Here is a 26,409-nt window from a genome sequence, read left to right as displayed (position 1 = left end):
GCTGTTTGATTCTAGTGAATTTTTGTCTAGGAATGCTCTGTTTGCTTGTTATATGCTGCTGTTCACGTCTACGTTGCTTCGTCCGCCAAACGTTATTTTGCTTCCGGGATATCTGAACTTACGCGTTTCGTTTACTTCGTGGTCCTCAGTTTTGATATTGAGGTCATATCTAATTTCATTTCTAAAACTAAACGCCTCCCGAACAGGCCGCCATGTCATCCTCAGCTCACAGGCGTCACTGGTTGAGGATATTGAGGGGCATGTGGTCAGCACACCGCTCTCCTGGCCGTATGTCAGTTTACGATAACGGAGGAGCTACTTCCCAATCAAGTAGCTCCTCAGTTTGCCTCACGAGGACTGAGTGCAGCCCGCTTGCCAACAGCGCTCGACGGACCGGATGGTTACCCATCCAAGTGCTATCCTAGCCCGACAGCGCTTAACTTCGCTGATCTGACGGGAACCGGTGTTACCACTGTGGCAAGGCCGTTGGCTGGATTTCATTTCTGCTACTCCCCATTATACACTACACGGATGGTTCTGCAGAAGACAAAAGACGAACCTCACCAGTATCTTAGAACACTACGTGATCAAAAGTATCTGGACACCTCCAAAAACATACGTTTTTCATATTAGGTGTATTGTGCTGCCACCTACTGCCAGGTTCTGCGTATCAGAGACGTCAGTAGTCATAAGACATTGTGAGTCAGCAGAATGGGGTGCTCCGCGGAACTCGCGGACTTCGAACGTCGGCAGATGGTTGGGTGTCACTTGTGTCTGTACGCAAGATTTCCACACTCGTAAACATCCCTAGGTCCACTGTTTCCGATGTGATAGTGAAGTGGAAACGTGAAGGGACACGTACAGCACAAAATCGTACAGGCCGACCTCGTCTGTAGACTGACTGAAACAGCCGACAGTTGAAGAGGATCGTGATGTGTAATATGCAGACATCTATCCAGACCATCACACAGGAATTCCAAATTACATCAGGAACCACTGCAAGAACTATGAAAGTCAGGCGAGAGGTGAGAAAACTTGGATTTCATGTTCGAGCGGTTGTTCATTAACCGCACATCACGCTGGTAAATGCCAAACGACGCTTCGCTTGGTGTAAGGAGAGTAAACATTGAACCGCAGAACAGTGGAAAAACATTTGTCGAATGACGAATTACGGTACGCAATTTGGTGATTCGATGGCAGGGTCTGGATATGGCGAATGTCCGGTGAATGTCATCTGGCAGCGTGTGTAGTGCCAACAGTAAAATTCGGAGGCGGTGGTGTTATGGTGTGGTCGTGTTTTTCACGAAGGGGGCTTGCACCGCTAGTTGTTCTGTAATCGTCTGGCCTGCTCAGAGTCTCGACCTGACCGACATCCTCAGTGCAGCACTCCGTGAAGCATGGGCTGCCATTCCCCAAGAAACATTCCAGCACCTAATTGAACGTATGGCTGCGATAGTGGAGGCTGTCATCAAGGCTAAGGATGGGCCAACACCATATTGAATTCCACCATTACCGATGGATGGCACCACGAACTTGTAAGTCATTTTCAGCCAGGTGTCCAAATATGTTTGATCGCATGGTGTAAATGATTGTGGTGTACAAACCAACCATCGTCTTTACGACAGCTCAAATTTCATCTACCTAACAGAGAGTAAACAACACTTGCTCTGAAACTTCCTGGCAGATTCAGACAGTGTACCGTAGCAGGAGTCGAAACCGTCGCTATGGAGAGCAAATCTTCTTAACGGCTGAGCTATCCAGGCACGTGTCGTCACTACCCTCACTGTTTCAGTTCTACCAGTGCCTCCCTTCTACTTCCAAACTTCATTGACAAAACTGAAGATTTTACGGCTGTCGCGAGTCGTGCCTGCGTAGCTCATTCGGTCTGACAACTGTAATTCGGAAGGCGGGAAAGAACTACCGCCAGACTGACACTCGCAGTTTCGCTCGAGCCCGTTGCTCTGTCCCGCTACGTAACGCTAATGCCGACGAAAGGCAAGACACTAGATTCGAGTCCCGGTCCAACACGCAGCAAGTTTCTGAAGAACACACACTCTCTTGCAGAGCTACCTGCGTTCTCTCGCCTTACGAGCTGCCCCGCAACGGTCACCGGCCGGTGTTTCAGCAGCGCGGGGCCGTCCTAGGTCGAAGTCCATGTCCCCAACTGCACTCGGTCCGGCCCGCTGCACCTGCCACTTTCTCTGTCGGCTGCCAAGGCCCCCGGCCGCCTCCGTCATCGCTATGCAGCGCGGGCCGCGCTTTACGAGGAGAAATCCATTTGCGGGAGCGGCTATTATACTCCCGGCTCTGCACTCCGTAGTACGTCTTCTCAAGGAAATCTTGTGTATGGCTCTGAGCACTATGGGACTTAACTTCTGAGGTCATCAGTCCCCTAGAACTTAGAACTACTTAAACCTAACTAACCTAAGGACATCACACACACCCATGCCCGAGGCAGGATTCGAACCTGCGACCGTAGCGGTCGCGCGGTTCCAGACTGTAGTGCTAGAACCGCTCGGCCCCAGAGGCGGTCGAAATCTTGTGTATCTCTCAGTGAAGTCGGGCTACCCTAGGAGCAGGAATTCGGCACCGCGCGAGCAGGACAGCGCACTCCTGTTTTCCCAGAAAATGAAACCGCAAGCGCAATAAGTATTCAGTCCACACGTGGTGTGTGGGAAGTGTGTTGAAACTAAGTGCTGTTACTTTAACCAAAGTGCTAATATACCATACAGTATGGATAGCGTGCGAGAAAAGAAAACAAACCTCCTTTGTTTGCTGATAGCTCAACATAATGGACGATGAAGAACATTGATCCAGACTTATGCTGCATCCTTTACTTAGAAAGTTAACATGGGGCCGCATTTAAAGTGATTGGCGTAATTGTTAACTTGATTATTGGTTCAAATGGCTCTGAGCACTATGGGACTCAACTGCTGAGGTCATTAGTCCCCTAGAACTTAGAACTAGTTAAACCTAACTAACCTAAGGACATCACAAACATCCAAGCCCGAGGCAGGATTCGAACCTGCGACCGTAGCGGTCTTGCGGTTCCAGACTGCAGCGCCTTTAACCGCACGGCCACTTCGGCCGGCTAAACTTGAATATTAAAATGTATGAGAGCGTTATAACTGTTATTATTTAAAGCGATTTCTTTAATTTGGCGCTTGGCTTGATCTTATATAATAAATTTTGAAAGGTTTGGGTAAATTCGTAAGTAATAATATTTGGTATTTTTTAAATTATTTTACATTTTGTGTATCATTACACATGGTGTACGCCTCACGTTAATCATCTCTAGTCGAATTGTTTGTGAACACTGTCTAGAAAGGTGGCTGCACTGCATTTTATCGGATAATTGAGTGCATGTGTGTATTCGTACGTCAGTTGTTATGAGAAGCTCGTATTGCTGGGTTGTTACAGAAATGGGGCAGTTTTCATTACAGCAGCGAATTGATATTGTGGAATATTATATAAAAATAGGCTTCACCAATGTACACTACTGGCCATTAAAATTGCTACACCAAGAAGAAATGCAGATAATAACCGGGTATTCATTGGACAAATATATTATACTAGAACTGACATGTGCTTACATTTTCACGCAGTTTGGGTGCATAGATCCTGAGAAATCAGTACCCAGAACAACCACCTCCGGCCATAATAACGGCCTTGATACGCCTGGGCATTGAGTCAAACAGAGCGTGGATGGCGTGTCCAGGTACAGCTGCCCATGCACCCTCAACACGATACCACAGTTCATCAAGAGTAATGACTGGCGTATTGTGACGAGCCAGTTGCTCGACGGCCATTGACCGGAGATCTGGAGAATGTGCTGGCCAGGGCAGCAGTCAAACATTTTCTGTATCCGGAAAGACCCGTACAGGACCTGCAACATGCGGTCGAGCATTATCCTGCTGAAATGTAGGGTTTCGCAGGAATCGTATGAAGGCTAGAGCCACGGGTCGTAACACATCTGAAATGTAACGTCCACTGTTCAAAGTGCCGTCAATGCAAACAAGAGTTCACCGAGACGTATAACCAATGGCACCCCGTAGCATGACGCCGGGTGATACGCCAGTATGGCGATGACGAATACACGCTTCCAATATGCGTTCACCGCGATGTCGCCAAACACGGATGCGATCATCATGATGCTGTAAACACAACCTGGATTCATCCGAAAAAATGACGTTTTGCCATTCGTGCTACCAGGTTCGTGGTTGAGTACACCATCGCAGGCGCTCCTGTCTGTGATGCAGCGTCAAGGGTAACCGCAGCCATGGTCTCCGAGCTGATAGTCCATGCTGCTGCAAACGTCGTCGAACTGTTCATATAGATGGTTGTTGTCTTGCAAACGTCCCCATCTGTTGAGTCAGGGATCGAGACGTGGCTGCACGATCCGTTACAACCATGCGGACAAGATGCCTGTCATCTCGACTGCTAGTGATACGAGGCCGTTGGGATCCAGCACGGCGTTCAGTATTAGCCTCCTGAACCCACCGATTCCATATTCTGCTAACAGTCATTGGGTCTCCCAACGCGAGCAGCAATGTCGCGATACCATAAACCGCAATCACGACAGGCTACAATCCGACCTTTATCAAAGTCGGAAACGTGGTGGTACGCATTTCTCCTCCTTACACGAGGCATCACAACAACGTTTCACCAGGCAACGCCGGTCAACTGCTGTTTGTGTATGAGAAATCGGTTGGAAACTTTCCTCATGTCAGGACGTTGTAGGTGTCGCCACCGGCGCCAACCTTGCGTGAATGCTCTGAAAAGCTAATCATTAGCATATCACAGCATCTTCTTCCTCTCGGTTAAATTTCGCGTCTGTAACACGTCATCTTCGTGGTGTAGCAATTTTAATGGCTGGTAGTGTATGTAAAGAACTGTTCCAGATAACTATCCTGGTAGAGAACTCCCCACGATGAGCACTGTTCGAGATCTGGTCAAGAATGGAGGGTTGTAGGATCAGTTCAGAATGTGTAGACGGATAGGTGACCGACAGTGAGGACTCCTGAAATTTGAGGCGGAATTTGCATGGACATTACGAATAGTCCGCGCAAGACGGCTAGGAAATTATCGCAGGAGGTTGGTGTATCTCGTACATCGTGTCACCGTGTACTAAAAGGTGTGAAATTAAAAGCCTATCGTGCGAGTGCAATGCAAAAGTTGAAATTTGAGGATTCGGAAAAAATAGTTCATTGTGGAAACTGGTTGTTAACATCAATTGCTAACGGTTCCCTGGACGCCTTGCTCTACTTCATATCAGATGAGGCCCGGTTTCAATCGTCAGGTTGTGTAAACTCCTACAAAAGCAGATACTGGTCGCAGGACAGCCAACATATTCTGCATAAAGAACCTCTCCACTCAGAGGAGATAGGCGTTTGGTGTGCATGAGCATTATTGGTCCCATATTTTTCAATTACACTTTGAACAGTGCCAGATATCTAGAGATTCTTGATTCTTTCTATGCACAGTTAACAGCTGCATAGAAGCTGTATCCAGTATGCCAGCAAGATGAACAGCCGCTCACACATCCAACCAAAGCAGGTCCTGCATCACCGACGTGTTCTGTGAAGAAAGACTTGCCCTTAGAGGTCTCTGACCTCCGAGGTCCCCGGACTTAACATCGCGTGATTTTTATTTATGTGGCACACTAAAAAGCAAGGCCCACACAGAAAATCCTCGCGCAATAGACGATCTTAAACGGAACATGACTTGAGAAATCAACAACATTAGGCCTACAGAATTACAGCGTGTCCCGCGCCCGGGTTCCCGGGTTCGATTCCCGGCGCGGTCAGGGGTATTTTCTCTGCCTAGTGATGACTGGGTGTTGTGTAATGTCCTCAGGTTAGTTAGGTTTAAGTAGTTCTAAGTTCTAGGGGACTGATGACCATAGATGTTAAGTCCCATAGTGCTCAGAGCCATTTGAACCCATTACAGCGTGTTGCTCGTAATGCCATCACACGAAGTTAGTGATGACTGGGTGCCTATGCAGACCACTTTCAGCATCTCTTACAACAGTTAACTACGTTAGCTAACTACGTTTGCTGTTATTCATTCTTTTTTTGTTAGTTCATTGTTACTTGAATTTTGGGCGTGAGGTGTACAGGTTTTATGTGGGACACACTGTACAAGGTCATCATTAGATTCCTAAGGGATCCTATTTCTGATATTCTAAACAACTGTACGTTTTGGGATTCGTGGTATATATTGTAAAATTGTAATTCTATAGCTCCACTCTTGACTGGGTATACAGCTTAATGATGGCATTTTAGTGCTCTTTAATAAAAACTGGTTATTTGTGTAATGTTGTAACTCGGACGGCAGAAGAATTTCGTAGTGAAATGGTCGTCATCACTTCCGTTTGCACATGACGTATCTAGGAAGTAGCTGTCAGCGTTTCACTTGGAATGCACGTAGCACTAACGGTAGGTTTCGCACCTGTTCGCTCCACTTGTCATCCACAGTGAAGTCTTGCGTAAAAGTGGATGCGAGGCGTCGAGTTTTCCTAAACAAACACTGGGGCCACCTCAGTGATGGATCGGGAGGCGTGCTACAGCGGAGTGCGGAATGCGCGGTGGCGCACTTCCGGCGCGGCGGTGGGTGACGGATGGAGTGGCGGACAGTGCGATAGGCATCGGGTTGTGCTTTCGCCGCGGCCCACGGCGGGAGAAACCGCGGCAGGGGGTGCGTGGGTGGAGTTCTGTACCGCAGCTGCGGCCACCGGCTTCCCACCTGACGGCCAATTAGAGGCTTTCGCCCTGAGGTCACTCCGCCACCCTCTACCGGAACACTCGACACTAGATGCTGAACCGGATTTCACCTCGCCTCGCGGAAGCCACTGACCCATGGGCGTTCCCCCAAGCTACATTCCTTCCTACATGGTCCCTGCTCCGATAACAGACGACAAATGACGGTGCTCTTACATATACACTGAAGACCTAAAGAACCTGCCTGGCGTCCCAGATATGCTCAATAATAATCATCTTGAGGTCGAAGCCCCTTTGTCCGTGTTTGCTGCAACAGTACGTATGTGTTTCAATAGGGTCCGCCTTTAGCAAAACACAATTTACCCCAAACATGTTTCACTGCAGTTGCAGCATCACCAGTGGTCTTTTATTTTATGGATGTTAAACGTAAAAGAATGTTCTTTACTGTTTCTACACGAGTAAATATTAAATTTTAAAGTCGTAATTACAATTTTTTTCAAAAACGCGTAAAATTATGTATTCGTACCTTTTTACCACATGGTGTGGCTTTCCTGAGGTACTATGTTTTTATAGTATATGTTTTCTTTCACAGTTTGTCATCTTCAACGGTATAAAACTTAATGTAAACGAATTTTTAAGCAAAAATTATGATTTGGAAACTTTTATGGCTATGCCTGAAAATTAATTAATCCTATATGGAAAGCTGTGTGTGTGTGTATTTGCGTATTGAATGGTCACTGTAGTGTCACTTTTTGCTGTTTACCAGCTGTAAAAACAAGATGGCAGACAGTGGAACAATTTAAGGTGTTCCTGGCTGTTGTTTTGAATCTTTCCGAAGTGTACGTGATATTTTGTACGTGCATTTGTGTGTGCGAAAGAGAAAAAAAATGTTCAAATGTGTGTGAAATCTTATGGGACTTAACTGCTAAAGTCATCAGTCCCTAAGCTTACACACTACTTAACCTAACTTATCCTAAGGACAAACACACACACCCGTGCCTGAGGGAGGACTCGAACCCCCGCCGGGACGAGCCGCACAGTGCGTGACTCCAGCGCCTGAGACCGCTCGGCTAATCCCGCGCGGCTACGAAAGAGCGAGTGAGAGAGAGAGAGAGAGAGAGAGAGAGAGAGAGACTGTAAGTCTGAGGATTTTTAATTATTATTATTATCGTATTTTTACTTACTTACTTATATTTTATTTTACTTTTTTATTTTTTCATTTGTTTTATTTGTGTGTGTGTGTGTGTGTGTGTGTGTGTGTGTGCCTGTGTGTGTGTGCCTTTATTTTTGTAGCTTGATGTTGTAGTCTGGCTAGGCGCCAAAAAGAAAGGGAAAGGGGAAGTTTTCTATCGACGGGCCTCCAAAAGAGAATGTGTAGAAAAATCCTCGAATATTGTAATAAATATTTTATTTTCAGTGTAACTTGAAAGTTATTTTTGGAATTTCACTATAGCAGGCACAGAAGTCATAAGTATTGACTGTTAATTAAATATTTGAAAAATAAAAACAAATGTCGTCACCCCATTTAAGAGGACAGGTTTCCTTCATTGGAGCAGGCAGTTTCCCTGAATCGCCTATAGTGTATTACATCTTGAACTACGTCTACATGTATACTCTGCAAATCATAATTAAGTGCCTGGCAGAGGGTTCATCGAACATCCTTCAAATAATCCTCCATTATTCCAATCTCGAACAGCACGCGGAAAAAACGAACACCTATGTCTTTCCGTGATAGCTGTGATTTCCGTTATTTTATTATGATGATCGTTCCTCTCTATGCAGGCTGGCGTCTACAAAATATTTTCGCATTCGGAGAAGACAGTTGGTGATTGAAATTTGGTGAGAAGATTCCGCCGCAACGAAAAACGCCTTTGTCTTAACGATGTCCACCACAAATCCTGTATCATGTCCGTGACACTCCCTCCCTTATTTCTCGATAATACAAAACATGCTGCTCTTCTTCGAACTTTCTCGATGTACTCCGTTAACCCTATTTGGTAAAGACCCCACACAGCGCAGTAGCACTCCAAAAGAGATCGCACAAGCGTAGTGTATGCAGTCTCTTTAGTAGATCTGTAGCATTTTCCAAATGTTCTGCCAATAAAACCCAGTCTTTGGTTCGTCTTCCCCACAAAATTTTCTATGTGTCCCTTCCAATTTAAGTTGTTCGTAATTGTAATTCCAAGGTATTTAGTTGAATTTACGGCCTTTAGCTTTGACTGATTTCTGGTGTAAGTCATTTTTAACGGATTCCTTTTAGCACTCATGTGGATGACCTCCCACTTTTCATTGTGTAGGGTCAATTGCCAATTGTACCATCATATAGATATCTTCTCTAAATTGTTTTGCGGTTTATTTTGATCTTCTGATGGTTTTACTAAACGATAAACGACAGCATCGACTGCAGACAACTTAAGACGGCTGCTCAGATTGTCTTCTAAATTGTTTATATAGATAAGGAACAGCAGAAGCCCTGTAACACGATTTTAGGGGACGCCAGAAATCACTTCTGTTTTACTCGACGACTTTCCTTCAATTACTGCGAACCTCTCTGACAGGAAATCACGAATCCAGTCACATAACTGAGACGATATTCCATAAGCACGCCATTTGACCACAAGCCGTTTGTGAGGTACAGTGTCAAAAGCCTTCTGGAAAACTAGAAATACGGAATCAATTTGAAATCCCTTGTCAGCAGCATTTAACACTTAGCTGTTATGCTACACACAACTAAACGTCAATACATTTAATAGTTTTTATTTTTAGGAACTTTTTTTTTAAACTGAAATCGAATAACATGTATTCGAAACCAAAGACGCTAAAAGCTTAACGTAGAAACGTCGCGTTCAAAGGTAAAAATGACACGACTTCGACTGACTGTCAAAACACAAACTGTAATGAAAACCAATACTTCAATATTGTTCATAGTGACATACTTAGTTCATAGTGACATACTTAGTTTAGACAAAATTGGAGGTAACTCGTTCAAGGCAGGCTTCGTTTAACAAAAAAATGGTTCCAATGGCTCTGAGCACTATGGGACTTAACTTCTGAGGTCATCAGTCCCCTAGAGCTTAGAACCACTTAAACCTAACCAACCTAAGGACATCATACACATCCATGCCCTAGGCAGGATTCGAACCTGTGACCGTAGCGGTCGCGCGGTTCCAGACTCCAGCGCCTAGAACTCCTCGGCCACACCGGCCGGCGTTTAACAACACCTATGGTGGTTTCCGTCCACAGTACGTAACTTTATACTGTGAATACGAGAAAATGGTATGATGTTCTCGTATTTTCCGATAACAGCTGCAGATATTTAATCACTATTACCATATGACTACGATGCTTCAATCCTTAATACTACCCAATCACAAGAACACAGTGCAAGTCTTACCTTTTTTCTTTGTTGCTTTGTGTCTCCATGGAACAACACACAACAAAGATGCCGAGTATTTGGCAGCACGTCTTACACTTAATGTCCGCTACTATGCGCTTATTGTCATTACCCACAGAGAAACCAAGCCGGCCCATCAATGGAACCGACCCATCCATAGCAACTTTACCCTCCTTCACTACCTCGCCTCGAATGATAGTTATATGGCAATATTTATTGAAAAGCGAATTTCTTTTCCTACTGTGTCAGTATTGACGCTATTGTTGTTAACTTGCACTTGGTACCTTCTGCGCATAAAAGAACGAGAGTTAATTTCATACAAAACCATAGTAATATGTTAAAGGTAGTAACGGTAATGTAAAATATGTATCATGTATACAAAAGTTAGGAGCGAATGTATACGCAACCGATACATAGGTGTGACAACAAGGTGATGCGTCTCTGCACAGGGAGTCAATCAGCGTGCAGCAGAGGGGCCTGGTGATCTAGCGGCGAAGCGTGTTCCTGGAAACCCAGCGGTCGTGGGATCGAATACCGAAACCACGGGAACTTACAGTCTGCCTTCAGTCTAGCCGTCACCTGTCAACGGTATGAGGAGCCGCCAAGGAGGACACGTGATCCGCATTCCACGTGAAACTGTACATCACCTTCAACCGACTGGATAACTGGGGTATATTAGGAAAATGCAAGTCAACGAAGTGGCGTCTAATTGAACGACTTACGCCCAGCCTTTGAGTCCCACGAAATTGTTAGCATACAGTATCTATAGATCGGGCACGATGGAGTCAGTTCATTCTCGCTTCCCACGCCCGGGTTCCCGGGTTCGATTCCCGGCGGGGTCAGGGATTTTCTCTGCCTCGTGATGGCTGGGTGTTGTTTGCTGTCCTTAGGTTAGTTAGGTTTAAGTAGTTCTAAGTTCTAGGGGACTTGTGACCACAGCAGTTGAGACCCATAGTGCTCAGAGCCATTTGAACCATTTAGTCAGTTCATCAGTTTATTATGGTCTACCGGGAGCCACCGGCTCGCAGTGATATTCGCGGGCTGCTTGGATACCATCTTCGCCGGCAAGCGGTTCATAGAATTGTGAGGGACGTTTGTGATAGGAACCAAAGTGTTAGTACGTACCAATAAAGTAACTACGTTCCGAGACAATGTATTCAATTATGCGAAACCTTTGAAAAAGTTTACCGTAAAAACGCTCCAACCCAACTATCACAAGCAAATCTAATGTGCGCCTGCTCATATAGCGTAACACGCTGCGTGTTAGCATGGCGTGCCAGGCTCGTAACGAATCCGCGCTGCGGATTAACGACCGTGGGATGGTACAATGATCAGACTGGGTGTCGTTTCTGAGCTCTTTCCGGCGCCCTTTAGGCAAATGCTGGGCTGCCCCAAAGTCCGCCTCAGAGAGTACGATACACAAACAGTTAAAACACCATAAAACACACGACGTAGCCTGCGCGATTCAGAGGTTCACTTCTCTTACTTAGATCACTATGACGACTGTGGTGTCAGGAAGAACATCCGGCCACAAAGTTAAATAATACAATAAATTTGCCAAATCCTGTAGAAGTGGACTTCTACTATGCCGCAAAAACGCTTGGGAGAAGAAAAAAGAGTGGGACATGTGTGACGTACTTCTCTGTTATATATTTTTTATTAATTTCGTTACAATTATTTTACTCTGTTTTGTGTTCATTATTACTTGGTGGTTATTTAAGGAATTAACTTTTTCAACTGTTCAAATTTTCAATAGTCTTGATTTCAAAAAACGTAAAAGGAAAATCGGCTGATAACCGGTTTCTGCTGACTACCATCTCCAGAACAAGTTTACTGAGGACTTAGTGTCTGCGTATTATACTGCGGTGACAAAAGTCAGGGGGTAGATTCATATACAGATGGCGGTAGTATCGCGAACATAACGTGTAAAAGGACACTGAATTGGCGTAGCTTTCATTTGTACTCAGGTGATTCATGTGAAACGTTTTTCCGACGTGATTATGGCCGCGCGACGGGAGTGAACAGACTTTGAACACGGGATGGCAGTTAGAGGTAGATGCATGGGTCATTCCATATTGGAATTCGTTAGGGAATTCAGTATTCCACGGACAATACAGTCAAGAGTGTGCCGAGAATACCAAATTTCAGGAATTATCTCTCACCACGTACAAAGGAGTGGCCAACGGCCTTCATTTCACGACCGACAGAAGCGGCATTAGCATAGAGTTGTCAGTGCTAACAGACAAGCAACACCGAGCGAAATAGCCATAGAAATCAATTTACGACGTACCACGATCGTATCCTTTAGGACAGTGTGGTGAAATTTGGCGTTAATGGGTTATGGCAGCAGACAATCGACCCTGGGGCTTTTGCTGACAGCACATCATCTGGCGTCTCATGGGCTCGTGACCATATGGGTTGAACACTAGACGACCGGAAAGCCGTAACCTGGTCAGATGAGTCCTGATTTCTGTTGTTAAGAACTAATCGTAGGGTCGAGAGTGGCGCAGACCTAACGAAACAATTGACCTAGGCTGTCGACCAAGGCACTGTGCAAGCTGGTTGTGGCTCCAAGACGGTGTGGGCTGTGTTTACATGGAACGGACTGGGTCCTCCGGCCTAATTGAATGTTCGACTACATGGACACCATTTGCAGTCATTCATGGATTTCCAAACAAAGACGGAATTTTTATGTATGACAATGCGCCATGCGACTGGTTTGAAGAACATTCTCGACAGTTCGACAGAATGATTTGGCCACCCACATCGCCCGACATGAATCCCATCGAACATCCATGGGTCATAGTCGAGACGTCATTTCGTGCAGAAAATCCTGCGCAGACAACACTTTCGCAATTATGGATGGCTGCAGAGCGTGCGTGGTTCAGTACTTGCGCAGGGGCTTCCAGTGACTTGTTGAATCCATGCCACGTCGAGATGCTGAACTGCGCCGAGGAAAAGAAGGTCAGATATGATGTTAGGAAATATCCCGTGACTTTTGTCATCTCAGGGCATGCTGGTCACAGCACCATCGTTGTGTAACACATAACAATGTTTACTAAGGAATCTGCGAATAAATACATTGATGGCAGGCTCATCCTTACGAACTGTAACGATTCAGTAATAAAAAAATTCAAGTTTTTTAAACTTATACGTCATGTTCTCTTCAGAATCTGCTAGTATATCATCAGCAAATCCAATACAATGTATTTGCTTAGCATTAAATTTCATCTCTTTGCTGCTCCTTTTTGATACAAAAAATATAAAATTTAAGACAGAAAATATAATACTGAAGCAAGTAAATGAATTTTGATAGTTGCAAAGTACAGCATTAGATATTAAAAGAAGAATTGCCATGACTAAACAATCCTTTATCAATAAGTGTAATTTATTAACGAACAACCACCTTAGTAGAGAAAAAAGAAAGAAATTAATGAAAATATTTTTTGGAACATTTTATCTTATAGACGTGAAGCGTGGGCCATTCGGAATCAGGACAAGAAAAAAATAGAGATGTGGATGCGAAGAATAGACTCAAAAACACCCTGGTCTGAAAGATATTTCAGTCTACAAACACTAAAACGAATTAAAGAGAAAAGGACATTAGCGTGAAAGAGAGAAGAAAAGCTAAATTAATTGGACAACTCATTCGACCTAATGGCTCTTAAAAATCTGGCTGAAGGAAACATCTTGGGAAAAGAAAATAAAGAGGCATGGCTACAACATCTGTATTAAAGTGTTGACAGTGGAATAAACGGCAGCAACTACAGCCAAGTGGTAAAAATGATGAGATAGACACGAGAATGGCTTCAGCAACAAGACGTTGCCTTTCTGTTAAAATTTAATTGATACTACTACTGCTACTACTACTATTACTACTTTGTGTTCTTTCTTACGGCAGGTCTTGTCATGGGGGAAGCCTCGTAAGAGAGGTCAAACCGCATCAGCGTCTAGGGAAGTGACTCCAGTGGTGGTTTCACGTTGCCTTCCACTGATGATTGCATATATAGATTGAGAATCAACCTCTCTCCACTGATTAAAATCGTATTCAATCTTTAAACAGTCCGTTCGATAAAAAACAATTTCCTATATCAATGAATTTTCCATTATGCTTTGCCTGCTAAATTAATTCATAGTAGCACAGTTGAAATTAATAGTGCGGTATTACTGAATTTAACAGTCTCAGTCCTTGCTTTCATGATGTCGTGTATGTGGATTCCTCAAGTGAGTTACACGCTTCTGCGACCTCACGTACGTATGCTTTCCGCACGTCCCTCGGTTTCTTCATGTTCCCTCACACTTGCTCCCATAAATTTTCGGTTGCGACAGGGCTCGAAGCAGGCTCTGCAGCAGATTTCCTGTAGCCGACCTTTGCGCAAACGGCTGAGCACGTGTGCACACGCCACGTCTCGCGATTGGAGGCTGCTAATTAGTGACAGCTCTCGTTAGCTGCGTGCGGAACATTGTAAGCCTATACGAAATTACTGCCTGCTTTTCATTTAAGATTTATCGCCGTTCTTACACTCGGCCCGAGAGAGTGGTAGTATTGGCACTTTGTTTTGTGTTCTCTGATTTCGAGCACGTAGGATGTGGCGGGACCTCCTTTGGATACCACTACTGCTGCGCAGTTTTTGTAATAGTGCTCTCCTTAGCTGCGCCCACGTGGAGCTTTAGAGGCAACGAGCAGGTGGACACTCCACATGCAAGCTTCGAGATGACGGACGCGTTGTGCGCAAACGAAAGATACATGTTGCTTCTGGGGCAGTTAATGGACAGGGAAGTCCTAGAACGGCCGAGGACGTCTGTGTGGATACGACGCTCAACGGAGTTTCCTTACAGCCCTAGTGTCTCGAGCGACTGCCGCGGCTGCTTAGGAAAATCCCCCTGCGTCATGTTCCACGTAACTGACCAATGACGAGCTAATTTTTTCGATGTTTTAGCAGAACAAGTTAAACGATACGGGGCGTTTCACTGAATAAAAAAGTTTTAAGGAACTATGCTATGCACGGCTATGCGGTTTGTTGCAAATGGTACCTTAACTCAGAAAGTTTGTATGGATATACTTCCACACGTGCTCCTTACCAATCGAATATCTCGGCGATATTCAGTTTCTCTCCGTCTCTGGGATAACATTCATTCCTTCACCGCCTCTACAGCGTCTCATATTCATGCAATAAAAGTTTGCAAATTAGCAGATAATGAACTGAACACTTAATACTTAACATAGCTAAATACTTGGACTGCCTATACCGAGCCGCGTGTCCGGAAAGATCTCATCCAAGAACTGTCAAAAAAAAGCCCCCTGTGTAACAGTACATCTTGTTGAAACATTACTAATGGTTGAAATACCGGTAACTGATGTGCAACGTAAAATTCCAATAAGTCCACGTGAACTGTTGTATTGATGGTAAGCTCACAGAGCAAGAACACAACGCATCTTCATTTTCGGGCAGGACACGACATGAGGGGGCTGGATCCGTATAACATTCCTGCTCAAAATATTGATGTCACCATAAATTCCAGTGAAGTGCAGTCGTTTCAGATTATTAATTTGCATGTGCTACAGGTAAGAGACAAAGCTTATTTCCAAGTCTTTCTTGAGAACAAGAAATGTCACATCATAATCAACAGTACTTAGATCTGTTCGTTCAGTCGTTGAGAAATGCTATCGTTGATGTCCGTTCGCTACAGAAAGTCAGAAGTTCTTCCTATTGGAATAATACGGCATCCAGTTTCAGATAAGTGTATGGAAAATCTTTAAATAAAACTTGAAAAGCACGTATAAGTTCACTTGCACATTTATCAAATCTATCTTTTTAAATATATTTTCACAGAATTAACTTCCACAGAGTGTGACAGATGTCAGCCAAAACGAAGCTAATCAACACCTCCTGTGCCGACGCAGCTGCTGAAGAGTATACGCTATATTCTTTTAACAATGTCAACAGGTACAAAGGTCGTTGAAGATAACTTTTAATTGACTTACAATTGCAAATAGCATTGGCGAAATTTTATAAGCACACAATACGCACAACAGAAAATACAACTGCAGTCCTCGTGGCAAGATTTAAAAACTTAACATGTTTTCTAAGCCAAAGCTCGCATCTCGAGCGTTTTAACAATCAATATTACAAACTGTTCATCAATTGAGGTTCTTCTTGCCTGTATTTGTGTCATTTCCGTTTAGACTCTTACATTCTTTTATAAACAGTTTTTTACTGCCCTTTTTCCCCGCCCTACAGTGTTAGCCATTGTTAAACAGTTGTTTACAAAAAGAATGGCCTGATATGTATTTATTCCAATCTTCTGTTAGTACATACTCTCCTTCCGGCTCTATCTGCCCACCTCCTCCACCCCTCTCTCTCTCTATGTCTCTCTCTGTCTCTCTCTCTCCCTCTCTGTGTCTCTCTCTCTCTGTCCACCTCCTCCATCCCCCATTTTCTGTTGATATCTTCCGTCCTCCTCTCTGTCTGTCCATCTTCTCTTCGCCACCCCCCTCCTTCTCTCTGCGCCTCATCACCCCCATTAGAATAGAAGTCTGGTAGTTCTTAACCCCATAGTATTTCTTTCCAGATCGTAACTAATAAGTGTACCAAATATGATTGAAATTGTCCCAGCGGTTTAGGATGAGCTTTTTACCCACGGCTTTTCCCGTGTATACACATGTCAAATATACAGTATTTCACATGCATTTAACATATGTCACACATATTTTTACACGTATTTCACCTGTATTTTCACTCTGCTCCCAGTCTATGATGTCGTATTTCCTAAACAATATGTGATGTTTTTCAGGTACGTCCAGTGGTATATGTGGCTACTGCCTGTGAAATGTGTTGCAAACAGGCTTACTGTTACAGAAGTAATAAATTCAGAAATCGTCGATGATGCGGCCATTTTTATAATGTCACATCTCCTGAACTGCGTGTCATACAATGACATACCGTTTCTAGTAGCGTAGTAAGCGATAAATTTCTTTTCGTTCATCATTTTGTGGAGATTTTCGGATAGAAAATGTTTCATACAGGTTTGAAATTATGGGTAAAGTTTGTTGCATATCTTTAAGTGTTCTCGTTCTCAAATACTGAATAATTAGTCTTCAGAATTCGCACTTCGTGAGTTACAGTACCCTCACACCCCCACCCCTACCGCTGGGGTAGCTTCCACCCACAGCGCTTTTCTTTAGACAAGGGTGTGTGTACCAAACTTAGTTGAAAACAATCCAGTGTTTTAGAAGTATATGTGGAATATACATACATACATATATATTCGTGGTTCTTGATCTGTTACATTATAAAAGGAACACAAAAGGTGACAAGTGTCTGTGGTCTGGTAGTGATTATGTCGACATATAGCTCAAGCATTGCTGTATGTGTTGTTAGTAAAGTTTTTCGTATAGCTGTTTCTTTGTTAGAAAAAGTAGGGAGACTTAGTTCCTGAATGGTCTTGGTATCATAAAAACGGGGAAGCACAGTTACGCTTAAGTCATCCCGAGTGGGAAATAATGCTCAACACCTACACGTTCGTCACGCAGTTTCTCACGCTCGTTGGCAGCTCCCCACCAGAAACGAGCCCAGACACTTGAAGCTCGCAACAGCCGATTAGCGACGAGCTAGACGGCTTGCGCAACTGCGGCATCGTGACCGGCGTCGGGCATTAAGCCGTTGCCTAAGAGCACCCGCTGGCTTATAGCTGTGAAGGCCAGTGGAGGACGTTCACTCGCCGGCCGGGGATGGCCGCTCGGTGGCGCCAGGGGAGGAGCCAAGGACCCCGCCTACCGCAAAGACGATTCCATTCCGCGCGCGAGTGCGTGCGTCGATGCGTGCGTGCTTGCCTGCGCGTGCGCGCGCGCGCGCTCGGCGGCGTCCTTGGTGCGCGTCACGTGACCGGCGGCTCGCCGTTTCCGGCGGCCACGCCCTGCGCTGCCGGACCAGCCTTGGTGCCCCACGCCGCACCACAGCCCGGCGCGCTGTGGCGGCCTTCACCTCCGCGGACCGCTGCCACCGCCGCCGCTGCCTCGGACACTCCGGCCGGCCTGCCTGCCGTAAACTGCGCACTTGTTGCTCCTAATAACCACTATTGTATCCAGGCACGAGCACCGCGCAGCAACTGTTGTAAAATAGGTGTCTCACGCCTTTCAGTTCGTAGTTCCACTAGAGTTGTAAAACTACCGGTGGCTACGTAGATTTCCATAAATAAGCGTAGGCTGATGTAGCTTTCCCAGTAGATTTAGTCAGTTAAGTTGAGGTTTACTATCTTTGGCCCGAAAAAAGCATGTTCTTTGAGGATTTTTTTCTCGGGATACGGTTATAGATATCAATGTCAAATTTGCTCAAAATACACTACTGGCCATTACAATTGCTACACCACGAAGATGACGTTCTACAGACGCGAAATTTAACCGACAGGAAGAAGATGCTGTCTTATGCAAATGATTAGCCTTTTAGATCATTCACACAAGGTTGGCGCCGGTGGCGACACCTACAACGTGCTGACATGGGGAAAGTTTCCAACCCATTTCTCATACACAAACAGCAGTTGACCGGCGTTGCCTGGTGAAATGTTGTTGTGATGCCTCGTGTAAAGAGGAGAAATGCGTACCATCACGTTTCCGTCTTTGATAAAGGTCGGACTGTAGCCTAACGCGATTGCGGTTTATCGTATCGCGACATTGCTGCTCGCGTTGGTCGAGATCCAATGACTGTTTGCAGAATATGGAATCGGTGGGTTCAGGAGGGTAATACGGAACGCCGTGCTGGATCACAACGGACTCGTATCACTAGCAGCCGAGATGACACGCATCTTATCCGCATGGCTGTAACGGATCGTGCAGACATGTCTCGATCCCTGAATCAACAGATGGGGACGTTTGCAAGACAACAACCATTTGCACCAACAGTTCGACGACGTTTGCAGCAGCATGGACTATCAGCTCGGAGACCAAGACTGCGGTTATCCTTGACGCTGCATCACAGACAGGAGTGCCTGCGATGGTGTACTCAACGACGAACCTGGGAGCACGAATGGTAAAACGTCATACACTCCTGGAAATTGAAATAAGAATACCGTGAATTCATTGTCCCAGGAAGGGGAAACTTTATTGACACATTCCTGGGGTCAGATACATCACATGATCACACTGACAGAGCAACAGACACATAGACACAGGCAACAGAGCATGCACAATGTCGGCACTAGTACAGTGTATATCCACCTTTCGCAGCAATGCAGGCTGCTATTCTCCCATGGAGACGATCGTAGAGATGCTGGATGTAGTCCTGTGGAACGGCTTGCCATGCCATTTCCACCTGGCGCCTCAGTTGGACCAGCGTTCGTGCTGGACGTGCAGACCGCGTGAGACGACGCTTCATCCAGTCCCAAACATGCTCAATGGGGGACAGATCCGGAGATCTTGCTGGCCAGGGTAGTTGACTTACACCTTCTAGAGCACGTTGGGTGGCACGGGATACATGCGGACGTGCATTGTCCTGTTGGAACAGCAAGTTCCCTTGCCGGTCTAGGAATGGTAGAACGATGGGTTCGATGACGGTTTGGATGTACCGTGCACTATTCAGTGTCCCCTCGACGATCACCAGTGGTGTACGGCCAGTGTAGGAGATCGCTCCCCACACCATGATGCCGGGTGTTGGCCCTGTGTGCCTCGGTCGTATGCAGTCCTGATTGTGGCGCTCACCTGCACGGCGCCTAACACGCATACGACCATCATTGGCACCAAGGCAGAAGCGACTCTCATCGCTGAAGACGACACGTCTCCATTCGTCCCTCCATTCACGCCTGTCGCGACACCACTGGAGGCGGGCTGCACGATGTTGGGGCGTGAGCGGAAGACGGCCTAACGGTGTGCGGGACCGTAGCCCAGCTTCATGGAGACGGTTGCGAATGGTCCTCGCCGATACCCCAGGAGCAACAGTGTCCCTCATTTGCTGGGAAGTGGCGGTGCGGTCCCCTACGGCACTGCGTAGGATCCTACGGTCTTGGCGTGCATCCGTGCGTCGCTGCGGTCCGGTCCCAGGTCGACGGGCACGTGCACCTTCCGCCGACCACTGGCGACAACATCGATGTACTGTGGAGACCTCACGCCCCACGTGTTGAGCAATTCGGCGGTACGTCCACCCGGCCTCCCGCATGCCCACTATACGCCCTCGCTCAAAGTCCGTCAACTGCACATACGGTTCACGTCCACGCTGTCGCGGCATGCTACCAGTGTTAAAGACTGCGATGGAGCTCCGTATGCCACGGCAAACTGGCTGACACAGACGGCGGCGGTGCACAAATGCTGCGCAGCTAGCGCCATTCGACGGCCAACACCGCGGTTCCTGGTGTGTCCGCTGTGCCGTGCGTGTGATCATTGCTTGTACAGCCCTCTCGCAGTGTCCGGAGCAAGTATGGTGGGTCTGACACACCGGTGTCAATGTGTTCTTTTTTCCATTTCCAGGAGTGTATTTTCGGTTGAATCCATGTTCTGTTTACAGCGTCATGATCGTCGCATCCGTGTTTGGCGACATCGCGGTGAACGCACAGTGGAAGCGTGTATTCGTCATCGCCATACTGGTGTATCACCCGGCGTGACGGTATCAGGTGTCATTGGTTACACGTCTCGGTCACCTCTTGTTCGTATTGACGGGACTTTGAACAGTGGACGTTACATTTCAGATGTGTTACGACCCATGGCTCTACCCTTCATTCGATCCCTGCGAAACCCTACATTTTAGCAGGATAATGCACGACCGCATGTTGCGGGTCCTGTACGGGCCTTTCTGGATACCGAAAATGTACGACTGCTGCCCTGGCCAGCACATTCTCCAGATCTGTCACCAACTGAAAACGTCTGGTCAACGGTGGCCGAGCAACTGGCTCGTCACAATACGCCAGTCATACTCTTGATGAATTGTGGCATCGTGTTGAAGCTGCATGCGCAACGGTACCTGTACACGCCATCCAAGCTCTGTTTGACACAATGACCAGGCGTATCAAGGCCGTTATTACGGCCAGAGATGGTTGTTCTGCGTACTGATTTCTCAGGATCTATGAACCCAAATTGCTTGAAAATGTAAGCACATGTCAGTTCTAGTATAATATATTTGTCCAGTGAATAACCGTTTATCATCTGCATTTTTTCTTGCTACAGCAATTTTAATGGCCAGTAGTGTATTTATTGATATTTCCTCTAGAAACTGGAATTTTTTCGACCGGAAATGTCGAAGAGCAAAGGCGGAAGTGCCGTCGGAACGAAACAAAATTTCGATGTAGATCTCCACGCGCGGTATGTCACAGGTCAGCCGGTTCGTCTGAATTCAAAATTCAGTTAATGTTAGCGAAGTATAAAGATTTTTTAGGAGTTGTACCTCGCTTAAGTTAGTTGTACGATAGGAAACAAAATGGCGGCCATTTGAAAAACAATTAGGGTTTTTCTCGTCGATTTTTCGTCGGCCAAGTAAATATAAAAGTGGTACAACTCCTAGAAAATTTAGTTAGCTTCGTCGGAAACAAAGAATAATGCCAATCGGTTCAGCAGATTTCAAGTTAACACACTGCGCAATAAAAAAAAAAAAGTCATTTCGAGAAAAATGCGTTTGAAGTTTTGACTGCATATAAATGCAATATTACGCAACATACATTCAATCTGCTATTCCGGGTCCATAAACTAGTCCTTCCTCTTCCTCACAGAGGGCGTTCTGCTCGATCTGGGCCATCCTGCGCTGCTCCAGAGCCGCTCGTACGGCCGGTGACAAGCGGTTTTCGGCCGCTCGAATCCGGTGGTCGTCCGAATGCTTGGAGAAGTGCATGGAATAGAGTCTCAGGGTGACGTACATCGTTGTCACGGTCTTCCGAATTGCTGAATACCCTTCGTTGAATCTGCTCGCTGCCAGGAAATTCGCAATCTCCACAGTCTTCGCACCAGAATGCAAATGCTTGGGCGCTAAATTCCAAAAACACGCGTTCAAACTTTCATTTGGATTTTGTTTGTTTCCTCCCAAGCACCAGTACAATAACTTACCCTCTGAAAGAAAAAAACTGGTGCGTGAGAAAGGACGATTTCAGGCAGGTGCATTTTGTTGTTCAGCTGCGAATAGCAAACATTTCTGTTCCGTATTCCTAAAAACCGTGTGAGAGGTGCATTATAACCACTTTTATGGATCCAAATATGCAATTTTTTTAAAAAAAATCTGTTTTTTGAACCAAAGATAGGAAACCTCCCCTTAATATCATGCTCGCATTACTTGCACGTTGGGTGTGTTGCATACATATTGGGCGTTACCTCATGACACTCGCTTTCGTTATGTGTGCGATCAGTTTCGTACTAGATTCCCCAATATTCTGAAACGGTGGACCGTCTAATTGAGTGAGGATATAGTCGTCGTTTGCATTTTCAGCCTTTGTATTTTTTTCCACGTTTGCATTTAAAATTATTGGATATAGGTTCCATCTTTTACGCAAAACACAGTTTTTTCTTGGTACCTAAACATGTTTCAGCACCTCTTTGTAATCATAAGTGGGTTCTGTTTATTGAACAACTTGATTTTACACTATATAGTTTTGTAGGATAATCTGTATGTTGTCCTACACTGATAGCCTGTCACGTTTTGTTGTGACTGATCCTTCTTCTTTCTCGTTCCGAGAGCACTGCACTGCACACACGTTAAATGTACTTTGCGTAATTTCGGATTCCCAATCGCCTTTTCCCTTCGCGTTTTGCGAAATTATGCAAAATACATTTAATATGTGTGCAGGACCAGAAACTTAGATTTGTTAGTTATTCATCTAAATTTCTAGCGTAGCTGTGTGTAATTTGTTATAGTGATTAGTTTCGAAGATAGACGTTCATTTTCACACCAGACGTACACTAAAAGTGCTTATAAAAGCAAAATTCCACTTATATACATTGGTAATGTCCACGGAACATATATTCATACAACGCATAGCGATGTCTTGTTACAAGCTTGATACATTCGATGGATGAAACTGTACAGAGCCATTTTGCTTGCGGTATCATTTACTTTAAACTACATGCGTCTACACCATTAATTATGACACACCCTCTGCAACAGCATCATCCATGAACAGCCTCATTCCGCCGTTGACGTTACCCATTATATCTGTCTTGAAACAGTAATGGCGGTATAAAACGACCGTAGAATGGTTTCCCTCACATCCAAGAGTTTCTGTCCTTAAGTCGAACATACATCCAATTGTAAATAATTCTTCAGTCCAATAGCAGAGCTGGTTAGACGGTCTGTATGGACGGACTGAGGCAGATGCTTGGCTTTTAGAGATCCCTTCCTCCCTTCCACCTTTCTCTCTCTCTCTCTCTCTCTCTCTCTCTCTCTCTCTCTCTCTCTCTCTCTCTCATTATCTACCTCTACCTCTCTCTCCTTTTGATTATCTGATGGAACAGGGTATGCTGTTTTCATGATTTTTCATTCGGTAGGTCGTCAGTTAATGTAAGGCGTATCGTGTAAATTTTGCTCTGAGTATTAAAGTCCTTTAATTGTTTATGTCTTGTATTTTATGAGGCAGAGCATTTACCTAAACGAGCTCGGAAAACCGCTGGCCTTTGTAGTAACACGACAGTGGATAATCCACCACACGGATTCAATCGGAATCTGGCTCATCTTCTCAACTCACGCGTTAGCGCACTGCGAATTTAGTTATATGAACAGGTCGTTTGGATGATAGCTCTTAGCGCATATATTGCACCACGATGCTACCGTTACCAGTCCAGTGCTGTGTTATGGTATTAGTTTCTTTCCTGTGGTGATGTAAATATGCAAGGTATCCCAGAAATGTCTCGACAAACTTCGAGGGGTTGTAGATCGTGTGTTGAGGCAGAAATCGGGGATACGAACCCATGTCCGGAAACGTCATCTAACGGTGCCACAGAGCGTCGAAGTTACAGGAGCTAACGCCTGGCACAAGGCCACCCCTTCGGCAGTAAACATGCCTTTGTATGCTGACGTATCGCAGGTGGAACGCCTCGAACTGTTGTTTGTTATTCAGTGATCGCAACTGATTGCCACGATCGTCAGTGGAGAAGATGGGGATCACTGCCTCCTAGAAGGGCCCTGGTCTCCAATCAACGTGATGCTCTGTTCCCTCGCTGGATGATGGTTCGGATACGGGTTTCCATTCGCAGTTTATTTTTCTTCAACGTTTCTCGATAAACAGGAGAAAAATATATTGCAGATAGAAACCCGTGTACACAACCATCATCCACCAAGGCAACAGAGCATCAGATTCATAGGAGACAAGGCCAGTCCACCCAGCAGCTAGCTCTGTCTTCCCCACTGGCGATCGTGGCCATCAATAGCCATCACTGAACAAGAAGCAACATCGAGACTTACGCCTACGGCTACACCTACGTACGAAGTCACTGCCGAAGGAGTGGCCTAGTGGCAAGCGCCGGCGCCTGTAAGTCCGACGTTCTGTAGTGTCGTCGGATGACGTTTCCGGACACGTTTTTGTACTCTCAATTTGTTCTTCAAAACACCCTTTACAAAGCCTCGAAGTGTCGAAGTTTGCCGCAATATAAAAGAATCAGTGCATTTTAAAGTTAAACGATAGCATTCTTCGTCTGTAGCGAACTGAGAAGACAATGAATATTCACATAGGGTTAAGGGCCCATCCTGTGTTAACAGTAACAATCTTGCTATCAGTAATCTCTAAACAGCTTTATAGCCAACGTCTTCATCGAGTGCGTGGATGATGCACGGGAAAAAAATTCCGGTGCACAAACACGACCGTAAGTAACAGCCGCAGTATTAGCAAACGATTAGTTTCATATAAACATCGCTCTGAAGAGAGAGTTTTATCATGCAAGACATATTCTTGTTGGAAAATAGTTTTTAATCCTGCTAGATGACTCCAAAAGTGCCGTTGCTGACTTCGAACCCCTGAAATACGACCGTCTCATACACTCCTGGAAATGGAAAAAAGAACACATTGACACCGGTGTGTCAGACCCACCATACTTGCTCCGGACACTGCGAGAGGGCTGTACAAGCAATGATCACACGCACGGCACAGCGGACACACCAGGAACCGCGGGGTTGGCCGTCGAATGGCGCTAGCTGCGCAGCATTTGTGCACCGCCGCCGTCAGTGTCAGCCAGTTTGCCGTGGCATACGGAGCTCCATCGCAGTCTTTAACACTGGTAGCATGCCGCGACAGCGTGGACGTGAACCGTATGTGCAGTTGACGGACTTTGAGCGAGGGCGTATAGTGGGCATGCGGGAGGCCGGGTGGACGTACCGCCGAATTGCTCAACACGTGGGGCGTGAGGTCTCCACAGTACATCGATGTTGTCGCCAGTGGTCGGCGGAAGGTGCACGTGCCCGTCGACCTGGGACCGGACCGCAGCGACGCACGGATGCGCGCCAAGACCGTAGGATCCTACGCAGTGCCGTAGGGGACCGCACCGCCACTTCCCAGCAAATTAGGGACACTGTTGCTCCTGGGGTATCGGCGAGGACCATTCGCAACCGTCTCCATGAAGCTGGGCTACGGTCCCGCACACCGTTAGGCCGTCTTCCGCTCACGCCCCAACATCGTGCAGCCCGCATCCAGTGGTGTCGCGACAGGCGTGAGTGGAGAGACGAATGGAGACGTGTCGTCTTCAGCGATGGGAGTCGCTTCTGCCTTGGTGCCAATGATGGTCGTATGCGTGTTTGGCGCCGTGCAGGTGAGCGCCACAATCAGGACTGCATACGACCGAGGCACACAGGGCCAACACCCGGCATCATGGTGTGGGGAGCGATCTCCTACACTGGCCGTACACCACTGGTGATCGTCGAGGGGACACTGAATAGTGCACGGTACATCCAAACCGTCATCGAACCCATCGTTCGACCATTCCTAGACCGGCAAGGGAACTTGCTGTTCCAACAGGAAAATGCACGTCCGCATGTATCCCGTGCCACCCAACGTGCTTAGAAGGTGTAAGTGAACTACCCTGGCCAGCAAGATCTCCGGATCTGTCCCCCATTGAGAATGTTTGGGACTGGATGAAGCGTCGTCTCACGCGGTCTGCACGTCCAGCACGAACGCTGGTCCAACTGAGGCGCCAGGTGGAAATGGCATGGCAAGCCGTTCCACAGGACTACATCCAGCATCTCTACGATCGTCTCCATGGGAGAATAGCAGCCTGCATTGCTGCGAAAGGTGGATATACACTGTACTAGTGCCGACATTGTGCATGCTCTGTTGCCTGTGTCTATGTGCCTGTGGTTCTGTCAGTGTGATCATGTGATGTATCTGACCCCAGGAATGTGTCAATAA

General features: G+C 46.1%; 1 protein-coding gene and 1 pseudogene across 1 annotated transcript in view; one reads left to right on the top strand and one right to left on the bottom strand.

Moving 5' to 3' along the window:
- The window catches only part of LOC126237304 (uncharacterized), a 501,575-nt gene that overhangs the window by 352,252 nt on the left and 122,914 nt on the right, over positions 1–26,409 (top strand). The window lies entirely within an intron of this gene.
- On the bottom strand, positions 374–491 carry LOC126237895 (5S ribosomal RNA; annotated as a pseudogene).

The sequence above is a fragment of the Schistocerca nitens genome, chromosome 2, assembly GCF_023898315.1.
Source record: "Schistocerca nitens isolate TAMUIC-IGC-003100 chromosome 2, iqSchNite1.1, whole genome shotgun sequence".
NCBI lineage: Eukaryota > Metazoa > Arthropoda > Insecta > Orthoptera > Acrididae > Schistocerca > Schistocerca nitens.
Note: the sequence above shows the minus strand (reverse complement) of the source record. Positions and strands in the feature narration are given on the sequence as shown.